Source organism: Oryza glaberrima, chromosome 12 (genome assembly GCF_000147395.1).
Source record: "Oryza glaberrima chromosome 12, OglaRS2, whole genome shotgun sequence".
NCBI lineage: Eukaryota > Viridiplantae > Streptophyta > Magnoliopsida > Poales > Poaceae > Oryza > Oryza glaberrima.
The window spans coordinates 16,056,080-16,076,378 of record NC_068337.1 but is presented as its reverse complement, the minus strand read 5'-3'; the positions used below and the strand labels follow the sequence as shown (position 1 = coordinate 16,076,378).

General features: G+C 39.3%; 1 pseudogene; it reads left to right on the top strand.

The window, feature by feature from the left end:
* The first annotated feature begins 3,860 nt into the window (after positions 1-3,860).
* Positions 3,861-18,925, top strand: LOC127756324 (disease resistance protein RGA5-like; annotated as a pseudogene).
* The last annotated feature ends 1,374 nt before the right edge of the window (positions 18,926-20,299 follow it).

Genomic DNA, 20,299 nt, shown 5'->3' with positions numbered 1-20,299 from the left:
GTATATACCTGGGGTTCGCGAGCAGGAGATGAACTGCGAGAACGAACGCACGTCACGCAGGCATATATATTAGCAGCCGTCAAAACCCATCCACTACCTCTATCCCGGTACGGTTGAGCGAGATTAAGGAGCATGGGGAGCGGATGCTCTCACCATGAAACACAATACGCGCCCGGATGAGGATGGCGTGTTCAGGCACTGGAGCGCCGGCCGCATACGCGACGGATTGCGATGGCCGCTGCTGGCGAGGTGGGCAAACAGGATGAAGGCCGCCGGAGCGCGCGATTCCCTACCCTTTGCTTGTGAATTTGCTTTCTCGTTAAGTACGGCCCGATTTGTGGAGACTAATTGATTTGATCTAATACGGTTATGATATGTTAACCCCCTCGGATTTGCGGAGACTGATCGATTTGATCTACGGTTGAGATGTTAACCTCTATTCAATAGACGACCAAATTTTTCTAATTAACGAGGAAACTCGTAAAAAGTATAGGTATAGATAGATAGATAGATATATTTTATTCCTACAATCAAGTAGATAATCCGCATCAATAATCTACTCAACAATCTAAACCAAAATAGGCCTAAATACGATTATCTACAATGTATGCATTTGAAATGGGAAATACAGCCGAACGGGCTGACTAGCTAAGTTTTGTAGACATTGTCTTTATAAAATTTTTAGACTGTAAGAACTCTTGTATAAGCTCATATAGCAACATGTAGAAATTACTCTGCTTTCATCAAATTTAATTCACACAAGCAGAGTACAAGAATGTACTCTCGTGCCCTGCTTTTGTGACTTACTACGCTATATAAGGACAGCAAGTTCCAACAGCCATATCCACATGTAAATCTTGCGTTCACTCTACCCATTAGTCTCAATGTTCACAAAATGCAGCACGTACAATCTGTGCAGATCAAAGTACCCACTTCTGACCGTGTGCTTCATGGTTATGAAATGTCCCTCATCCGCAAGAATCTCTTGCACCTTCAAGTATGGATCAGTGAAATATTCAGTCCTTGTCACCTGTTCCCTGAATACCTCTCATTCTCAATCGAATACCTCATGTTCTTATGGGCATTCTGACTTTCCAAAGATAACTCGCATATGCACCAAATATAGGTGCACATCACAAATATTTAATTTGTGGACACTACTGCAGACATCAAGTAGGTTGGGATATTACATCAATATTGATCGTCAACGTAACCCAACAGGCGGTATAATGTGTGTGGGGTGGCAGGAGTGCCGTTGGCAGTCATTTGCAAGTCGCAAGTTGCGAGGCGCCACGCCACACCTCATCTGCCCCTCTCTTGGTTTCTCTGTCTTTTTTTTTTCTTTTCAAAAAATTTTATTGTACTTGAGAGAAACTAAGAGAGAGAGAGAGTAAAATTTCTACCACTGGAGGTAACTGAAAGGAACCAACTTTTATACTTAAAAAATATATATGGTACCTCCCGGTACCTCTACAGGGACTATAACATTACTATTTCTTTCATGTTTTCCCTGTTATGATTGTTAGTAGATAAATCATGCGTGCTTTACTTTAGCTAGTTAGTTAAGCTTTGCATTATGTTTTGTGCATTGTCAACGCATGAGCTCCAACGTGTGGAAGCCGTGCATGTAGGAGTCAAGCGAGATTAGCTCATGGTGTGCCTAAGCTTGCGGGCGCATGCGCACAATGAGCAGACGTGGGGATGGACGCGATCAAGCCACTAGTCGTGGGTGCTGATCCGAGAGCTTCGCATTGCCCTTTGCATGTTTCTATTCTGCATAGAAAAAGGAGAAGAAAAACTCCGAAAAGCTGCGAGCAATTTGGTTAGCACCAAAACCTTTGTTTCTGTTGTCTGTTTGTCTACAGTGTTGTGTTCTACATGTTGTTGTGTTCTTCCACTTTCGCGTGAGTTCATCCAGTGTTCACAGGCCGATTGATAGGGTGTTTCCTGATAATGATTGGCTTAGATGGTGTTTGGATCTAGGGACTAAACTTGAGTTCCTGTCACATCGGATGTTTGGACATTAATTTGGAGTATTAAACATAGACTACTTACAAAACTAATTTCATAAATGAGAGCTAATTCAGGAGACCATTTTTTAAGCCTAATCCATAATTAGAGAATGTTTACTGTATCATCACGTAGGCTAATCATGGATTAATTAGGCTCTATAGATCCGTCTCGCTAATTAGTCCAGGATTATGGAATGGGTTTTATCATTAGTCTATGTTTAATACTTCTAATTAGTATCCAAACATCCAATGTGACAGGGGCTAAAAAGTAGTTTGGCTAAGTACACTACAACAAAAATCTTATGTAGAGACACTTTTGTAGAGGCGATTTTTAAATTGCCTCTAAAATCTGGAGCTCTATACTCTAGAGACACTTTTTAGTGGCACTTTCAAAATCGCCTAAACTACTTTTACTCTAAAGACATTTTGGACACTTTTAGCACATTTTGTGAAATTTATCTTGTAGAGACATCTTTTCAGCACTTTGAAATATGCCTTATATGTAAAGGAATTTTTTTGAGGCATTTAAACCTCTGTAGAGACACTTTTCCAAATATCAATACATACTAAGTAACTGGATATAACTAGATATAAGTAACACGAAGCACATATTTACAAGTAATTATGTGAGGCTGAGATGGTTAGTGAATTGAAGATAAAAATGGGTAACTCAAGAGGTCATGTGTTCAAGGATTGATAAGGGATTATTTTTTCTCTTTTTTCGCATTGATTTGATATAGTTCCTGCACAATATAGTATGTCTCTATAAAGTGCCTCTATTTTACATAGATCTCTTAGTTCGTAGAGACAATTCACCAAAAGACACTTATAAGATATTCTTCAAAATGCCTCTACAACACTGTAAAGTCATTTTAAAAATGCCTCTACAATATTAGGAAAATGTCTTTACAAGACATATTTGTTGTAGTGGTAGTTTATAAAAAGTTTTAGTCCTACCCAAACACAAAGATATATATACTTTTACTCTTATGTCGAGTGATTGAATTGAAATTGTTAGCATCTTTGACTGTTTATAAACTACTTAACCAAACCGAAGCGATCTGTGACATATGCCTCGATGATCTCATATATATAATATATATGCCACCTTCTCCTTTGCAACTTGCAAGGTAAGCTTGGCTTATATCTTGCATCGAGAAACAGAGATTAATCCAAACTGTTGGCATCACATGGTAATTAAAGCCTGCTGACAAAGCATAATAAAATTTTAACCAAGATGTGCTGACTCACATTATTAATTGATAGATCGTCAAGAGCCTTCATGTAGGAGCAATCGGTTTTCATGGCAGTGTGCAATGCATGTACAATATCGTTTACCAAAGATAATTAGCTTTGACAATTCTTTATTTTGCGTGGATCTAGAGGACAGAAAACAATTTACCCAGTGCTGGCTCCAAGGTACTCTTCTTCCTCAAAAAAACAGGCGTTGGCTCGGCCTGTTTGGCGAGAGAAGGAAAGAGGAATGGGAGTTTGAAGAAGGGAGTTGATGGTGGGATTAGTCATGGGACTTACATTTTTAGTTCTCATCCCTTGGTTGGTTTGACATCGAATTCCCTCCAAGTCTCACGAATTAACAGGCCTCCCCCAAGTAAGAGATTAGTGAGAGTTGGACCCCTTAATTCCCCATCCCAAACCCCCTCGAATTCTCAAGTCTTCCAACCAAATTACAGACTTAAACTCCCAGATATAATAAACTCCCATTCCTCATCACCAACTCCCTCCAACCAAACAGACAGTGGTTGGCTGTGCGGCATAGCCGATGCCATATACACGATCTGAAATCAGTCCACTCCCACAGGCCACAGCACCTAACTCACACCAGGGAGCTCACCAGATGAGAAAAAATGGCTACAACAACAGCTGTTGTGGGTGTTACCACGGGGGTGATGAAACCCCTCCTATCCAAGCTCACCAAGCTTCTGGGCGAAGAGTATGCCAAGCTCAAAGGCGTGCGCAAGCAGATCAAGTTCTTGAGAGATGAGTTGAGCACCATGAGTGCCGCACTCGAGATGCTCGCAGATTCTGACCAGCAGCTCAACCCAGAAATGAGGAACTGGAGGGACAAGTTACGCGAGCTAGCCTATGACCTAGAAGATTGCATCGATGACTTCATGTCTCGTGTTGACCATGAGCATGATGGGAAAAGGATGGGATTCAAGAAATACTTCCGCAAGTTGAAGAAACTGAAGGTGCGCCATTAGATTGCCAATGAGATCGAAGAGCTCAGGATCCGTGCAATCGAGGCAAGCGAGAGGCACAAGAGGTATAATTTGATCAATTAGCACACAACTCTTGCACTTTTGGCATTGATCCCAGGCTGCCGGCATTCTACGAAGAGGTTGGTAGACTTGTGGGGATCGACGGTCCTAAGGAGTGTATCATTGAGCTGCTAGCTATGGAGATGAAAGGGTCTCTAAAAGTGGTCTCTATTGTTGGTTGTGGAGGTCTTGGTAAGACTACTCTTGCAAACCAAGTCTATGACACAATTCGAAGCCAATTTTCTTGTGCAGCTTTTGTGTCAGTTTCACAAAGCCCTGATATGAAGAAGGTCTTAAACGATACTGCTGAAGGAGTAGGGATCTCTTCATATACTCCGCCTGGTAATGATGAAAAGAAACTCATTCATATACTCCGAGAGCATCTCAAGAATAAAAGGTAAGCCTGGTTATATTATCAATGATAATATATATGCATGCATGCGAATTAATACCCTATAAAAAGATTTGGTAACTGTGGAATGAAATTACAAATACTATTTCGTGATGCAAATGAGATGTGTATATCTTAATTAGGTAAACATTAACGACTTTCTTATCTATAGGATACACGCAAATAAATGGTGTTTTTTAGTTTCGAAATGGTTTAAGATCTAGCTTTGACTACTATATCTGCTACTATCGTTCGCAAACCATAGTGAAATTATATTAGGTTATGTTTGTTTTAGCTTATAGATTGTATAAAATAGCTTGCAGTTATCTGAAATTTACTCTTACATGAAACATTAGCACGTACACTCTAGTGGCATGCCACGTCAGCCCTCAGCCCACCACTTTGGTCCAGCTACACTGTGGTGATCTGATTTGGCTGGAATACCGCTCAGCCGATGCACGGATCAAAATTAACCAATTCTAGGTTAGGGCAAACGACCCTCTCGTGTTGCCCTTAGCTCTTTTGAAGCTTGATGAGTGTTGACTCGAGTGCAATGACCAAGTATGAGTGGTGTTTCAATCGGACCATATTGTTTACATCATAATTTGGCTCATAGTTGATTTCACTTGAGCGGGCCAAATTATTTGTGTAATGGTCTAATGATTTTTCTTGGAAAATTAACTCAGTTTACTTGCGCGGAAATTTGCGATACATTGGATGGTTGTCCATGTAAATTGGAGGGTAATTTTATCATTTGATCATGCATGTGTGCTTGGCTTCTATACTTGGAGTCGTGGACTGGGACTGGATGCATGCAGGTTGAAGCGAAATCCCACAGCAGGTAACCGAGATGGGACTGATCACTTGCCATTTTGTTGCTCTGTACCATGTACATGGTCTGGATTTGGCATCCGATTGTATACCATATTAATTAGCAGATTAGTTTATATTAGGGAGGTTTAGATAAATATTTTTGGCAGTAGTTTTGTTAAGATATGATCGTACTCGGCCGGAGGATTCGTGCAAGTTTGTTCGTGTGTACAGGGCCGAATACATGTACCTCTATATATATTAGAGTTTTAGGTCAATTGAGGAACCCTGAACAATTTCAATCTGCTATTCATCTCTTTTACTTTTCAGTTCTTTTCTATTTCCTTTTCATGGCTGAGTTCTAACAACCTAGAATTTGGTTAATCTTTATCGTTTTGCGCTGAAAAATTGTCCTACTTCTCAACGAAAGCGAGAAGGTTATCCTTTGCTAGTTTGCTCGGAAACTAGTCGTTCATCGTCACGTAAGTACGATATTTATCTTCTTTGCTAATTTGCTTGTAAATTAGTCACTTGATTCCGCGAAAGTGAATTAATCTTGAAATCGGTTTCACTAGCCGGTTTTGATCTATCAATTTTGACGACTCTATTGTCTACACTGCAAATCATTAGGTGATCTTGTGTTGACTAATAAAGCGTCAACATATTTTGATGATTCCGCTGGGGAAAATAATTTCGGTCATATTAATTTGACCGAAATCAATCCGCCAGGATCGATCTATTTGGCTGTAGTACTGCCGAATATTTTGATCTGCTAGTTTGTTTTTGGTCGTCAAATTTTTTGGCCGTAATCGATCTGATATTCATCTCCAGCGCTTAAGTTTATCTGATTAATTTGATTGGTGACGTGGTTGGTCATTGCCGCGCGGAATCCACACTGATCTAGGCACAGTTAGGTGAAGATATCAGTTTTCCTGGAATTGGGAAAACCACACGCAAAGCAAGAAACACAGGAGACTCTCGATCGGTACGTGCAAGTTAATATCTCCGGAATTTCGCTAGGTATACACAGCAATCTTTCACCAGGAAAAGTCAAGACTTGCTGAAAAATGCATGGAGCTGTACCAGAGCGCTGTAGAGCAACATGTATACACCAATCACGAGGTACAGTTTGCAAATACGACGCCTAATTCTCCGAATAATTTAATATGTGCCACGAATTCTCATATAGATGTTGCTAGACCTAATTTAAGTGGTTATACTGCATTGGCTATTGATGATTTAAATAATTATTCTAGATCATTAAATTGTGAATTTGATGCTAATAGGAATATGCCACAGCCTATATATGCGAAATAATTTAAATGATTTAGCTTGTAATAATGCTAGCTATATACAATATGCATATGTACCTTTTAATTTATCGGCAACTATTTCACAACATATGACCACACAACAAAGTATGCCGATAAATAATGGATATGAATATGCTAGTCATTTAGCCAGTCGCTATGAGCCATTGTGTGTTGCATCAAATACTTCTCATGTTCAAACATATGATCGATTGGCTAGTGTAACAAGGGAGCACTTTCGGATGGAGCTTATGGGAAGAGCGGGCACCTACCGAAAGCCATATCCTGATGAGTTTGATTTAGTCCCATGTCCCTATGTGCCTTGTTTTGTTAAATTTACTAGAAAAGATTGTAGGACAGCAATAGAACACATGGGACAGTTTCTTGTGCATTGTGGTGAAGCTAACTCTAATGATATTTTGAAATTAAGATTATTTCCCCTATCATTGTCTGGTGATGCTCTTATTTGGTTTGTCATGCTTATGCCAAATTCTATTCATACATGGTCTCAGTTAGAGCATCAATTTTATTGTCGTTTTTGGGAAGCTGGTGAAATGGATCACAATATAATAGACTATAATGATATAATGTTCATAATTCAGCTTGTTATTCTACCAATAGTTATAGCCAAATTAATGACAACTCACTAAGCATGCATGTAACTCCACAAAATTCCACAGTGTACAATTTATCCCCAACTCAGCCAGATTTCGGCATTAGTTATTCTCCATTGCCGAAATCAAATGTAAATAGTTTTAAACAGAATGGGTCATATGTACAGCTAATGCATAAAGCTGAACATAGGCTTCAAAATGATGACATTAAATTAGCATGTTCGGCTAGGGAGCAATTTCGTGAGGAATTTAGTTTCAAGAATTTAGTTTCAAGAGAAAGAACCTTGAAGAAGAAATATATAGGGACATGATGAAGAGGTTAAATGCTTATGTTTTAAATAAAAGGTCAGAACCAACTTTTGTACTTGAACAAAAGCCGAATAATGTAGGATTATCGGCTAAGAAAAAGACGGTACCTATGATTGAGTTTTCTGAAATTGAAGAACCTTTTGTTCTGCCGGATGAATTTTGTGCCAAGGAAGTTGATGAGCATCAAATCGGTGGAGCACGAGACCTTGAGAACACGGAGAAGACGTTGGAGGGCCATCACATGGCTAAGCGAGACATTGTTCATGTGAAGAAATCACCACGCTTCTCCAACACAACAGGCAAGGTACCATTTACAGGTAATCTACTTATTTCCCAATTTAATGTATCTAAAAATAATTCATGCATTAGTAATATTGTCATGAATAACTCTAAGGGGTTGATTGGCGAGATTAAACTTCTTATTGGCAATAGTAAAATGTTTAAATTCTCCATATCATCATTGCCAAAGTTTGTCTACATGGTTTGCTTGTGATCAATCTAGAGATAGAGGAACAAAACTAAAATTAGAAAATATTGATGAGGTTGATGCTAATATAGCGGATAGTTCTAAATCATCGGACAAGGGAAATATAAGCGACTGTGTAGCCAAATGGGTAGATAGCACAGTGGTGGGCTTAGCAGCTGCCGACACAGCATGCCACTACAATGCATGTGCTAACTTGTCCCTCGCTGGCTACCACCTCTATGACATGTGGGCCCCATGTGAAAGTAACTTGGGGGTCTGCATGAAGTTGCGGTTTTGTGACAATTTTCTCCATTATCATTGCAACAAACTGAAATATGTCACTAATGTTGTAACAACATGATAATTCAGTGACAAAATATGCGATTCTCTGAATTTACTCTTCTTAAAATGAAGGTGGGAAGCTTCTTTGTTTGTTTCCTCGGTTACTATTTGGTGATTGTGGCGATCCAAGAAGTATTAAATAAGAACTATTATATTTGAGTCTACAAACTTATTTATCTTGCAGACGTTGTCCAAATATTGGTGATCATCTTATGCGTGAGCCATCTCTCTATCTAATCCATCACACTCAAATCTTCCATTTCAATTCTCCAGTTCTTATCGTAATGATTTGATTTGTTAGCATTTTCTTAGCTAACCACTGTTAATATTGCCAAAATTTTCGATTATTATCAACTTCGTGGCCTTCAAGAACGAATTACTAAATCTATGTAAAAATCTTGTGACAGATACATTGTTGTGATTGATGATTTATGGGATGCAAAAGCATGGAAAATTATCAACCTTGCATTATTGAACAATAATGCAGGCAACAGAATAATGACTACAACACTAAGCGTTACAGTTGCATCATGCTGTTCTTCTCAAGATGGTTATATTTATGAGATGAAGCTTCTTAGTTTCGATGACTCCAAATGGTTATTTTTGAAAAGAGAATTTGATTATGAAAATTCACATTATCCTCATACCGAAGATGTTCTGGATAAGATATTACAAAAATGTGGTGGCCTACCATTGGCAATCATTACTATATCTAGCTTGTTATTAGATCAGCATGAATTTGATGAATGGCGTAGGGTACTTAATGCTATTGGTTCTGGACTTGCAAGGGATCCTAATGCAGAGACAATGTCAAATATATTATCCCTGAGTTGTAAAATCAAAGGTGTTTTTTATTATTATTCTGTGATGAACAATTGGCATTGGAGATTATTGGTTTTGATATTTGGAATCTATTCACGAAGTGGTTTTGGAGATGATTGGATTTTCAGGTAATCGCAGGATCGTCATTTTATGTGACCGGTCAGACCGGGCTCTGGTAGCCGGTCAGACCGGCGTGTAATGCGCGGTCAGACCGGCGCAGCCCGCGGTATAACCGGCCGACACTGTGTTGGTTTCGGTTTCGGGTTGTTTATTTGAATATCCGAGTTTATTTCATGATTATGGCTTCTAAATTGATACTATACGTATGTAATACAATTGTTTGCTGCTAATGAGTCAAGTTGGAGATAGCTTGGTCTCGGAATATGGTTTCTTTGTTTGTTCCATGTGTAGGTGACTCGATGTCTCGGGAGAGTATTTGCGGTGATGGACCGGGAGTCGGCTTGGGGATAAGACAACGTCCGTGGTGGTCAGAGATCATGCGGGATACTTAGGCTAGAGTTGATGCACGTGGTTGATGGAGATTCCATATGGCATACGATGGAGTTATTGTATGCGTATGGGATGCGGAGTCGAATTTGGAAGGAGTCCAAATTTGGTACGATTGGTTATGTAAAGTTTCTTTCTTGTACTAGAGGGTTTCGTAAGGTGTTTAGGACTCCTAGTATGAGTTTGGTTCGTGGCTTTAGGCTGCCTACCTCATGTATAAATAGAGGGAGAGCGTGAGGCTTCCCGGTATTGCTTTAGAGAGCAATAGAGTTGACTTTTGAGTTAGGGTTTCGAGTTTAGTCGAAATTTTTGTAAGGAGTGCTATTGGTGCACTTTGTAAACACAGAGAGAATTAATAAAGTCGTCATCTACTTTAAGAGTTCTTCGATTTGTGTTTATCGGGTTTCGGCGGTCTAACTGGCGGTCAGACCGGCGGCAAGCGGCGGTCAGATCGGTGGGAGCACGGCGGTCAGACCGGCGATGGCGACAGGCGCGGCGAGCAGCTTCGGCGGTCAGACCGGTTGATCTATACCGGTCAGACCGACGGCATCCGAGCGGTTAGACCAGCAAGGTAACTTCGGTCAAACCGATCTCCGTCGATTTCGAGGGTAACTTTTATTTCCGCTAAAAGTTTTCGGGTTTTGGGTATATCAACCATTCACCCCCCTCTGGTTGGCTTAGTTCTTGTGATTCGATCCTACAAGTGGTATTAGAGCCTTGTTTTCTTCTTTAGATTTTTATCGATCTAGAGTTTTTGCCATGGCTACTCCCGCTAGGTTTTCAACTAAGCCACATGTTTTCGATGGAAAGGATTTTTCTCATTGGTGTAGTAGGATGCAATTTTATATTATGGCTGAAGATTATGATATTTGGAGAAAAGTTTCTCATCCTTATGTGATTCCTGAAGTTATTAATACTGCTGCTGAAAAAACTACTTTTGAACAAAATTGTAAAGCTCGCAATATTCTTTTGAGTGGTATTTCTTGTTCGAATTATGATCGTGTTGCTCATCTTCAAACTGCTCATGAGATTTGGACTGCTTTGAGTAATTTTCATCAAGGAACAAATAATATTAAAGAACTTCGTCGTGATCTTTTCAAAAAGGAGTATATTAAATTTGAGATGAAATCTGGAGAAGCTTTGGATAACTATCTTTCTCAATTTAATAAAATTTTGAGTGATCTTAGATCTGTTGATTCTTCTTATGATGCTAATTATCCATAATCTGAGGTTTCTCGCCACTTTTTGAATGGTCTTGACATGTCTATTTGGGAGATGAAAGTTACATATATTCAAGAGTCGGTTAACATGTCTACTTTGACTTTGGATTCACTTTATTCAAAATTGAAAACACATGAGATGAATGTTCTTTCTCGAAAAGTTGATTCTAAGTCGAATGCTTTGGTTTCTTTTTCTTCCTCTTTGGATGTTGATGCTTCTTCATCTAAGTCGTCTTTTCTTGCTGTTTTTAATGCCACATCCGATGATCAACTCGAACAAATCGAGGAGGAGGATTTGGCTTTGGTTGCTAACAGAATTGCTCGAGCTATGAATAATGCCAGGAACAGGAAAAGAGGCAGTCCAAATTGTTGCTTTGAATGTGGTTCAATTGATCATCTTCGTTCAAATTGTCGTAAGCTTGGGAGAGGCAAAAGAGAAGACAAAGATGGTGAGAAGACCAACAACAACAAGCCCAACAACAACAAGTCGAAGGGTTCATACCAAGGGAGGAAGATGGAGAATCTTAGGAAGGCTTTTCAACAAGTTTGCGCCGCCTTCGAGCCACTAAGTGATGTAGATGGTGAAAGTGGAGATGATGATAAGGGAAAGAACATCTCCGATGTTTGCTTCATGGCGCGTGGTGAATCTGACAGAGAGTATGAAGATAATGAGGTGAGTGCTTTTGAGGAAGCTATTTATATTTTGAGTGCAAAAAATAAGAAGTGTGAGAAGATGTATAGAAAACAGGAATTTATCATTGAATCTCTTAAATCTGAAATTGCTAGATTAAAATCTCTTATTCCTAATGATGATGATTGTGAAAATTGTGAGGTTTTAATGAATGAGATTTCAAAAATTAGAGATGTTAATGCTGCACATGATTTGAAAAATAGATCTTCTCTTGCTTGTAGTTTTGCTTTGCACACACGCACTTTGGATGAGTTGTTTTTAACTAAAAAGTTGTTGCAAAAATATCAAATTGCTTTTCATGCTAGTTTGATGTTTAACATGATTTCTGCTAAAAAGTTAAAACAACCTCATAATGTTTTAGATTGCTCAACATGTAATTTGAATAAATTGAAATTGAAAGATCCTTTAGGTCGTGTTGAGTATATGGAAGATGTTGTGAAAAACAATGAAGTGGTTTCTTGCCCTAAATGTCGTAAAAGCACAGGTGTCATGGTAGATTATGAAAATTGTGCTAATTTGGAAAAGGAGGTTTCTTATTTGAAAAATTCTTTGCTAAGATTTTCAGATGGTAAAAAGAACCTCAACATGATTTTGGACCAATCAAAGGTTAGCACACATAACCGTGGTTTAGGTTTTAATCCTTATGCTCATAATTCTAGACATCTTCCTGTTGTGTTAGGTGTTGGTGCTAGAAGTGGTGAGATTTTGGTTAAACCTGATACTAACAAAACTGTGTTTAAATCTGCTGGTATCATGTCTACTATGAGTGTATCTTCTTCAAAATCCAATGTTGTGCATGCAAAATCTCCTGTTGTTGCTTGTGTTGCTAAATCTTCTAATGCTTCCAATGTGTCTAATCATCGTGAAAAATATACTTGTTCTTTTTGTGGCAAAGATGGACATATTGTTGGTTTTTGTTTCAGATTAGCTCATAAACAGAAAAAGGAGAGAGAGATTGCTTTTGTAAAATCAAAGTGGCAAAAATCTGGTTTTCCCTCGAGGAAACCGGTCAGACCGTAGTGGGTCCCGCGGTCAGACCGGCGACCGGTCAGACCAGCTACTGAGTGTCGGTCAAACCGTGCGCCGGTCAGACTGGCGGTACAGAAGCGATCAGACCGGCCACTGTACCTCGGTCAGACCGGCCTCGGAGGAATTTTTCTGAAAATTCTAAAGTTGATTTTGCACGTGGATATATGCCTATTGGATCTTCTGGTCGTGTGTCTCAGTACTGGATTCCTAAATTTTTATTATCATCTAACCCCCAGTACTGAGGCTTCAACTTCTGCTTGTGTGTAGGCTTTGGTGGCAAGGAAGGAGAACGTGTGGATCATGGATTCCGGTTGTTCGCAGCACATGACCGGTGATAAAGATGGCATCTAAGACTGAATCAATTATTTTTGAATTGAATTTGAATTGAAGAATATAGCTTTGGTTGAGGACTTAAAGTACAATTTGCTTTCAGTTTCACAAATTGTTGATGAAAATTTTGAGGTTCACTTTAAGAAAACTGGAAGTAAAGTTTTTGATTCTTGTGGTGATTCTGTGTTGAATATTTCTCGCTATGGAAGAGTGTTTAAAGCTGATTTTGAAAATCCTGTTTCACCTGTGATAACATGTTTGGTTGCTAAGTTTAATAAAGATGTGATGTTTTGGCATCGTAGACTTGGACATGTTGGTTTTGATCATCTCACTAGGTTAAGTGGTTTGGATCTTGTTCGTGGTTTGCCTAAACTTAAGAAAGATCTTGATTTGGTTTGTACACCGTGTCGTCATGCTAAGCTGGTTTCTACTTCATATACTCCTATTGTTTCTGTGATGACGGATGCACCGGGACAACTATTACACATGGGCACTGTTGGTCCGGCTAGAGTGCAATCTGTTGGAGGAAAGTGGTATGTGTTGGTTATTGTTGACGATTTTTCTCGATATTATTGGGTTTTCTTTATGGCAACTAAGGACGAAGCTTTTCAACACTTTCGTGGTTTGTTTCTTCGATTGGATGTTGAATTTCCTGGTTCTTTGAAAAGAATTCAAAGTGATAATGGTGGAGAGTTTAAAATGCTTCATTTGAACAATTTTGCAATGAAAGAGGTCTTGAACATGAATTTTCTTCTCCTCGTGTTCCTCAACAAAACGGTGTTGTTGAAAGGAAAAATCGTGTTTTGGTTGAGATGGCTAGAACGATGTTGGATGAGTATAAAACTCCTAGAAAATTTTGGGCTGAGGCGATTAACACTGCTTGTTATATTTCAAATCGAGTTTTCTTGAGATCAAAACTTGGAAAAACTTCTTATGAACTTCGATTTGGACATCAACCCAAAGTTTCACATTTGCGTGTTTTTGGTTGCAAGTGCTTTGTCTTGAAATCTGGAAATTTGGATAAGTTTGAGGCACGTTCTACCAATGGATTGTTTCTTGGTTACCCCGCACATACTCGTGGCTATCGTGTACTTATTTTGGGGACTAACAAAATAGTTGAGACTTGCGAAGTTTCTTTTGATGAGGCTAGTCCAGGTACTAGACCCGACATTGCAGGTACACTGTCACAGGTTCAGGGGGAGGATGGTCGTATTTTTGAAGACGAGAGCGACAACGACAACGATGATGACGAGGTCGGCTCGGCCGGTCAGACCGAGCGCCAGGCCAGTCAGACCGCCGGCACACCTCCGGTTAGACCGGCCTATGAGGAGCGGTCAGACCGGCCAAGGTCGTCGGCTGAGGGTTCTATTGATGCTGTTCGAGATGGTCCTCCGGAAACTACTACTTCGACTAGTACTGATACAGAACGTGGATCAACTTCAGAAGTTGCTGCTCCTTTGCACATTCAACGACGACATCCACCGGAACAAATCATTGGTAATATAGGTGAGCGGACTACAAGGTCTAAGGTAACGACTCATGATGTTTGTGCAAATTCTGCATTTGTTGCTTCTTTTGAACCCAAAGATGTGTCACATGCATTAACTGATGAATCGTGAATTAACGCCATGCATGAAGAACTTGAAAATTTTGAGAGAAACAAAGTTTGGACTTTAGTTGAACCACCTTCTGGACATACTATTATTGGAACCAAGTGGGTTTTCAAAAATAAACAAAATGAGGATGGTTTGATTGTGAGAAATAAAACTAGACTTGTTGCTCAAGGTTTTACTCAAGTTGAGGGCTTGGATTTTGATGAAACTTTTGCTCCTGTTGCTAGAATTGAGGCAATTAGACTTTTGTTGACTTTTGCTGCTTCAAAAGGTTTTAAATTGTATCAAATGGATGTGAAAAGTGCTTTTCTAAATGGTTTTATACAGGAAGAAGTTTATGTCAAACAACCACCAGGTTTTGAAAATCCTGATTTTCCCAACCATGTTTTTAAATTGTCTAAAGCTTTGTATGGCTTGAAACAAGCTCCTAGGGCATGGTATGATAGGCTTAAGAACTTTTTGCTTGCGAAAGGTTTTACAATGGGAAAGGTTGACAAAACGCTTTTTGTTCTTAAGCATGGTGATAATCAACTTTTCGTTCAGATTTATGTGGATGATATCATTTTTGGTTGTTCGACTCACACTTTGGTTGTAGATTTTGCTGAGACTATGCGCAAGGAATTTGAGATGAGCATGATGGGTGAGTTATCGTACTTTTTGGGATTGCAAAATAAGCAAACACCTCGAGGTACTTTTGTGCATCAAACGAAGTATACGAAGGATCTTTTGATACGGTTCAAGATGGAAAATTGCAAGCCAATTTCAACTCCAATTGGTTCTACAGCTGTGTTGGATCCTGATGAAGATGGTGAAGCTGTTGATCAAAAAGAGTATAGAAGTATGATTGGATCTTTGTTGTATCTAACTGCTTCTAGGCCAGACATACAATTTGCTGTGTGTTTGTGTGCACGCTTTCAAGCTTCTCCACGTGCTTCACGTCGTCAAGCGGACAAGCGAATAATGAGGAATTTGAATCATACACTTGAGTTTGGAATTTGGTATTCTACTTCATCTTCTATATGCTTAAGTGGATATTCCGATGCTGATTTTGGAGGTTGTAGAATTGATAGGAAAAGTACTAGTGGAACATGTCATTTTCTTGGTACATCATTGATTGCATGGTCTTCTAGGAAACAATCTAGTGTTGCTCAATCAACTGCTGAATCTAAATATGTTGCTGCTACTAGTTGTTGTTCACATATTCTTTGGCTTTTATCTACTTTGAAATATTATGATCTTACTTTTGAGAAAGTACATCTCTTATGTGATAATACTAGTGCTATCAATATTACTAAGAATCCTGTTCAACACTCATGCACAAAGCACATTGATATTCGTTTTCACTTTTTGAGGGATCATGTTGAGAAGGGAGATGTTGAATTGCAGTTTTTGGACACAAAGTTGCAAATTGCTGATATTTTCACTAAACCTTTGGATTCTAATCGCTTTGCTTTTCTTCGTGGTGAATTGGGCGTAATTCATCCTTTTGGCATGGTTTAAGGGGGAGTTTGTACCTCATGGTTTTATCAAGCAATAATATGACAATGAGAAAAATTGATAAAAGAGAGCTTTGTTTATACATATGGTATTTTCTTGTGCATGCTAGCAATACATTGAAGGTTTATTTGTCTCTAGCATAGCTTGTATGTATTCTAGTCTTTTCATGAGATTTAGATTTTGCTTTTAAGGGAGATGATGCATGACACTTAAATTCTATACTTGAATTAAGGAAATATGCAATGTTAATGCTAGCATATGGTTTGATTTATAAATGCTCTATATATATGCTTTATTGACTTGTTATTTCTCAAATAGCTTTAATTGCTCATTGTGAAAAAGAGAATAAAAATATGAAAAAAAAAATGAATACCGAATCCTTGTAAACAGTCTTGACGACAAGGACGTATTCGATGTGAGCAAAGTAAAGGGTACCGAATCCCTGGTAACAGTCTTGACGACAGGGACGTACCCGGAATAAAAGAGAAAAATATGAGCAAAAAGGCTCAAGAAAAGAAAAGGTTAAAAAAATTCTCTTGGTTATTTTGTGCTAAAGGTTATTTGAGAAAGAGTGATAAATGCAATAGGTATATGTGTTTAGTATTTATTTTTTAACCTATGTGCTTGTAAAGATGTTGCATTATAAATTGTATGAAATCATGAATTTTGATTATTGATTCAAGCTTAATTGTAAAATCTTTGGTTCATGGTTATACTTTAATGCATGCTTGTTCTGTTATAGATGGGTTCATCTTCTTTTTATTGCAACACATGACTTGATATGCTATATGTATGCTATGCTCTTGAACATTCATGAACATAATTCCTATGCTTGATAAAATCATTGTCAAAAGGGGGAGAAGTAATGTGAAAATTTTTGGATTTTTGGGAGAAGCAAGGTGAATTTTCGGAGTTGTTGAGAAGAGCATGTTTTTGGTTCAATTGGGATTTTCTTTCTTTTAAAAAGGGGGAGAAGTTTTCTTTTGGATTTTTGAGTACGATGTGTACGTTTGTACGAAGTATGCTTTTTACCACTTTTGTTTTTATTTTTCCAAACACCAAAACATTTTTATGGGTTTGCCAATGTGTTCATCAAGGGGGAGATTGTAAAATCAAAGGTGTTTTTGATTATTATTCTGTGATGAACAATTGGCATCGGAGATTATTGGTTTTGATATTTAGAATTTATTCACGAAGTGGTTTTGGAGATGATTGGATTTTCAGGTAATCGCAGGATCGTCATTTTATGTGACCGGTCAGACCGGACTCTGGTAGCCGGTCAGACCGGCGTGTAATGCGCGGTCAGACCGGCGCAGCCCACGGTCTGATCGGCCGACACTGTGTCGGTTTCGGTTTCGGGTTGTTTATTTGGATATCGAGTTTATTTCATGATTATGGCTTCTAGATGGATACTATACGTATGTAATACTATTGTTTGCTGCTAATGAGTCAAGTTGGAGATAGCTTGGTCTCGGAATATGGTTTCTTTGTTTGTTCCATGTGTAGATGACTCGATGTCTCGGGAGAGTATTTGCGGTGATGGACCGGGAGTCGGCTTGGGGATAAGACGACGTCCGTGGTGGTCAGAGATCATGCGGGATACTTAGGCTAGAGTTGATGCACGTGGTTGATGGAGATTCCATATGGCATACGATGGAGTTATTGTGTGTGTAGGGGATGCGGAGTCGAATTTGGAAGGAGTCCAAATTTGGTACGATTGGTTATGTAAAGTTTCTTTCCTGTGCTAGAGGGTTTCCTAAGGTGTTTAGGACTCCTAGTATGAGTTTGGTTCGTGGCTTGAGGCTGCCTACCTCATGTATAAATAGAGGGGGAGCGTGAGGCTTTTCGGTATCGCTTTAGAGAGCAATAGAGTTGAGTTTTGAGTTAGGGTTTCGAGTTTAGTCGAAATTTTTGTAAGGAGTGCTGTTGGTGCACTTTGTAAACACAGAGAGAATCAATAAAGTCGTCATCTACTTTAAGAGTTCTTCGATTTGTGTTTATCGGGTTTCGGCGGTCTAACCGGCGATCTACCGGCGGTCAGACCGGCGGTGGCAACAGGCGCGGTGAGCAGCTTCGGCGGTCAGACCGGTTGATCTATACCGGTCAGACCGACGGCATCCGAGCGGTTAGACCGGCAAGGTAACTTCGGTCAGACCGATCTCCGTCGATTTCAAGGGTAACTTTTATTTCCGCTAAAAGTTTTCGGTTTTTGGGTATATCAACCATTCACCCCCCCTCTGGTTGGTTTAGTTCTTGTGATTCGATCCTACAAGAGTTTCTTCAATCTCCCTCACCATCTAAAAACTTGCTTCATGTACCTGAGTGTATTTCCAGAAGATCATAAGATTAAGAAACAACATTTAAATGGATTTCTGAAGGATTCATTCAGGAGGGACAACGGCAAAGTGCATACAGAACTGGTGAGTTGTATTTTAATGATCTCATCAATAGAAGCCTGATTGAACCTATTGGTGTAAAGTATGGTCAGGCAAAGGCATGTCGAGTTCATGACATCATTCTCGGCTACATCAAATGCAAGGCTACTAAAGAGAACTTTATCACGTCGTTAGATTCTACAGCGCCTGGATGCACTATAGAGTGTAAGCTTCGGAGGCTGTCAGTCAACTACCGCAATGAAAAAGATGTAAACATACAGACAAGCCTGGATCTGTCTCATGTATGATCACTTACTATATTTGAAAATTCCGAGCGAACTTCTTTATTTGATTTCAAGTTTCTTCGTGTGTTGGACCTAGTATATAGGGACAGCATGGGTGACCTTTTTGCAAATGTTGAAAAATTGTTTCATCTGAAGTACCTGCGTATCTCCTCACATTTAATGGATTATCTCCCAGAAAAAATTGGAGAACTGCAATATTTAGAAACGCTGGACATAAGACTAACCAATGTGGACACAAAGTTTCAACGACTAGCTTGTCTATTTATCAATGAGGACACTAGATTTTTGGATGAAACGACTGTTGGACAATTGAAGAGCCTGGAAGAGCTAAAAAAAGTTGTAGTGATTAAGTCTGAACAAGTGACGGCCCTTCATGAAGTCAGTAAGCTAACCAAGCTAAGGAAATTAAAATTAACACTAGAGTCACAATTGTCACTTGATGATTATCATAGTTGTTGGGGAACATTATTGCAATCTTTATGCAACCTTCTTGATCTTTGTACCGAGAACCTATATGATGAAAATTGTTGTCTTACGTTGGATTCATGGCACATTGCTCCTCCTTGTAGCCTTCGTAAGCTTGTAATCGGACTAGTACTCACCAAGGTGCCAAATTGGATGGGTGTGCTTGGAAATATTGGAGTACTAGCTCTACATATCATATGTTTGGCACCAGAAGATATTGAGATCCTTGGAGCAATATCCAGCTTGCTTTTTCTCAAACTAAATACTTCCGGAGGAACCAGTGGAAGGATCATCATCCATGGAAACAACAGATTCATAAGATTGAAATATTTCTCCTTGTGTATTTATGCTTGTGGGACTGCACTGGAGTTTGAAGCAGGATCAATGCCAAAGGTTGAGCACCTCCAACTTATGTTTTGTCTGCATTAATTGGAATGCCAGAATGTTTCTTATGACTTGGGCATTCTGTTGGCAACTTTTTGTGACAAGTCGACAAGCACGAACGCGGTACCTGAACGTCTTGTGGTGATATGGAGTCGCCAACCACCTCAATCTCGCCAAAAGGCCAAATCAAGATGGGTTTTGTAGAAGAACAGCTAAACCGTCTAGCGGAGCCGATTTAGATATCAAAATTAGCCTCTAGACCGATTTAGATCGATATGAGGATAACTACCCGTCTCGTGGGCAAAACGGAAGGTTTTCAGGGCAGAATGGAAGAGGTGTCGCACTCTCGCAGCGGCGGCGGATGATTTACAACGCAAATCGACAAAGATGGACTAAAACTAGGGTAAAGTAGAAAACATGATAAAAGAACGATTCAAGTATATTCTATTCGAGGGATTTCAATGAACCAGCCTTGTCCCTTAAATAGGGGTTGTCTTGCCCTCTATAGGCCCTCCTCCACGTCTAACT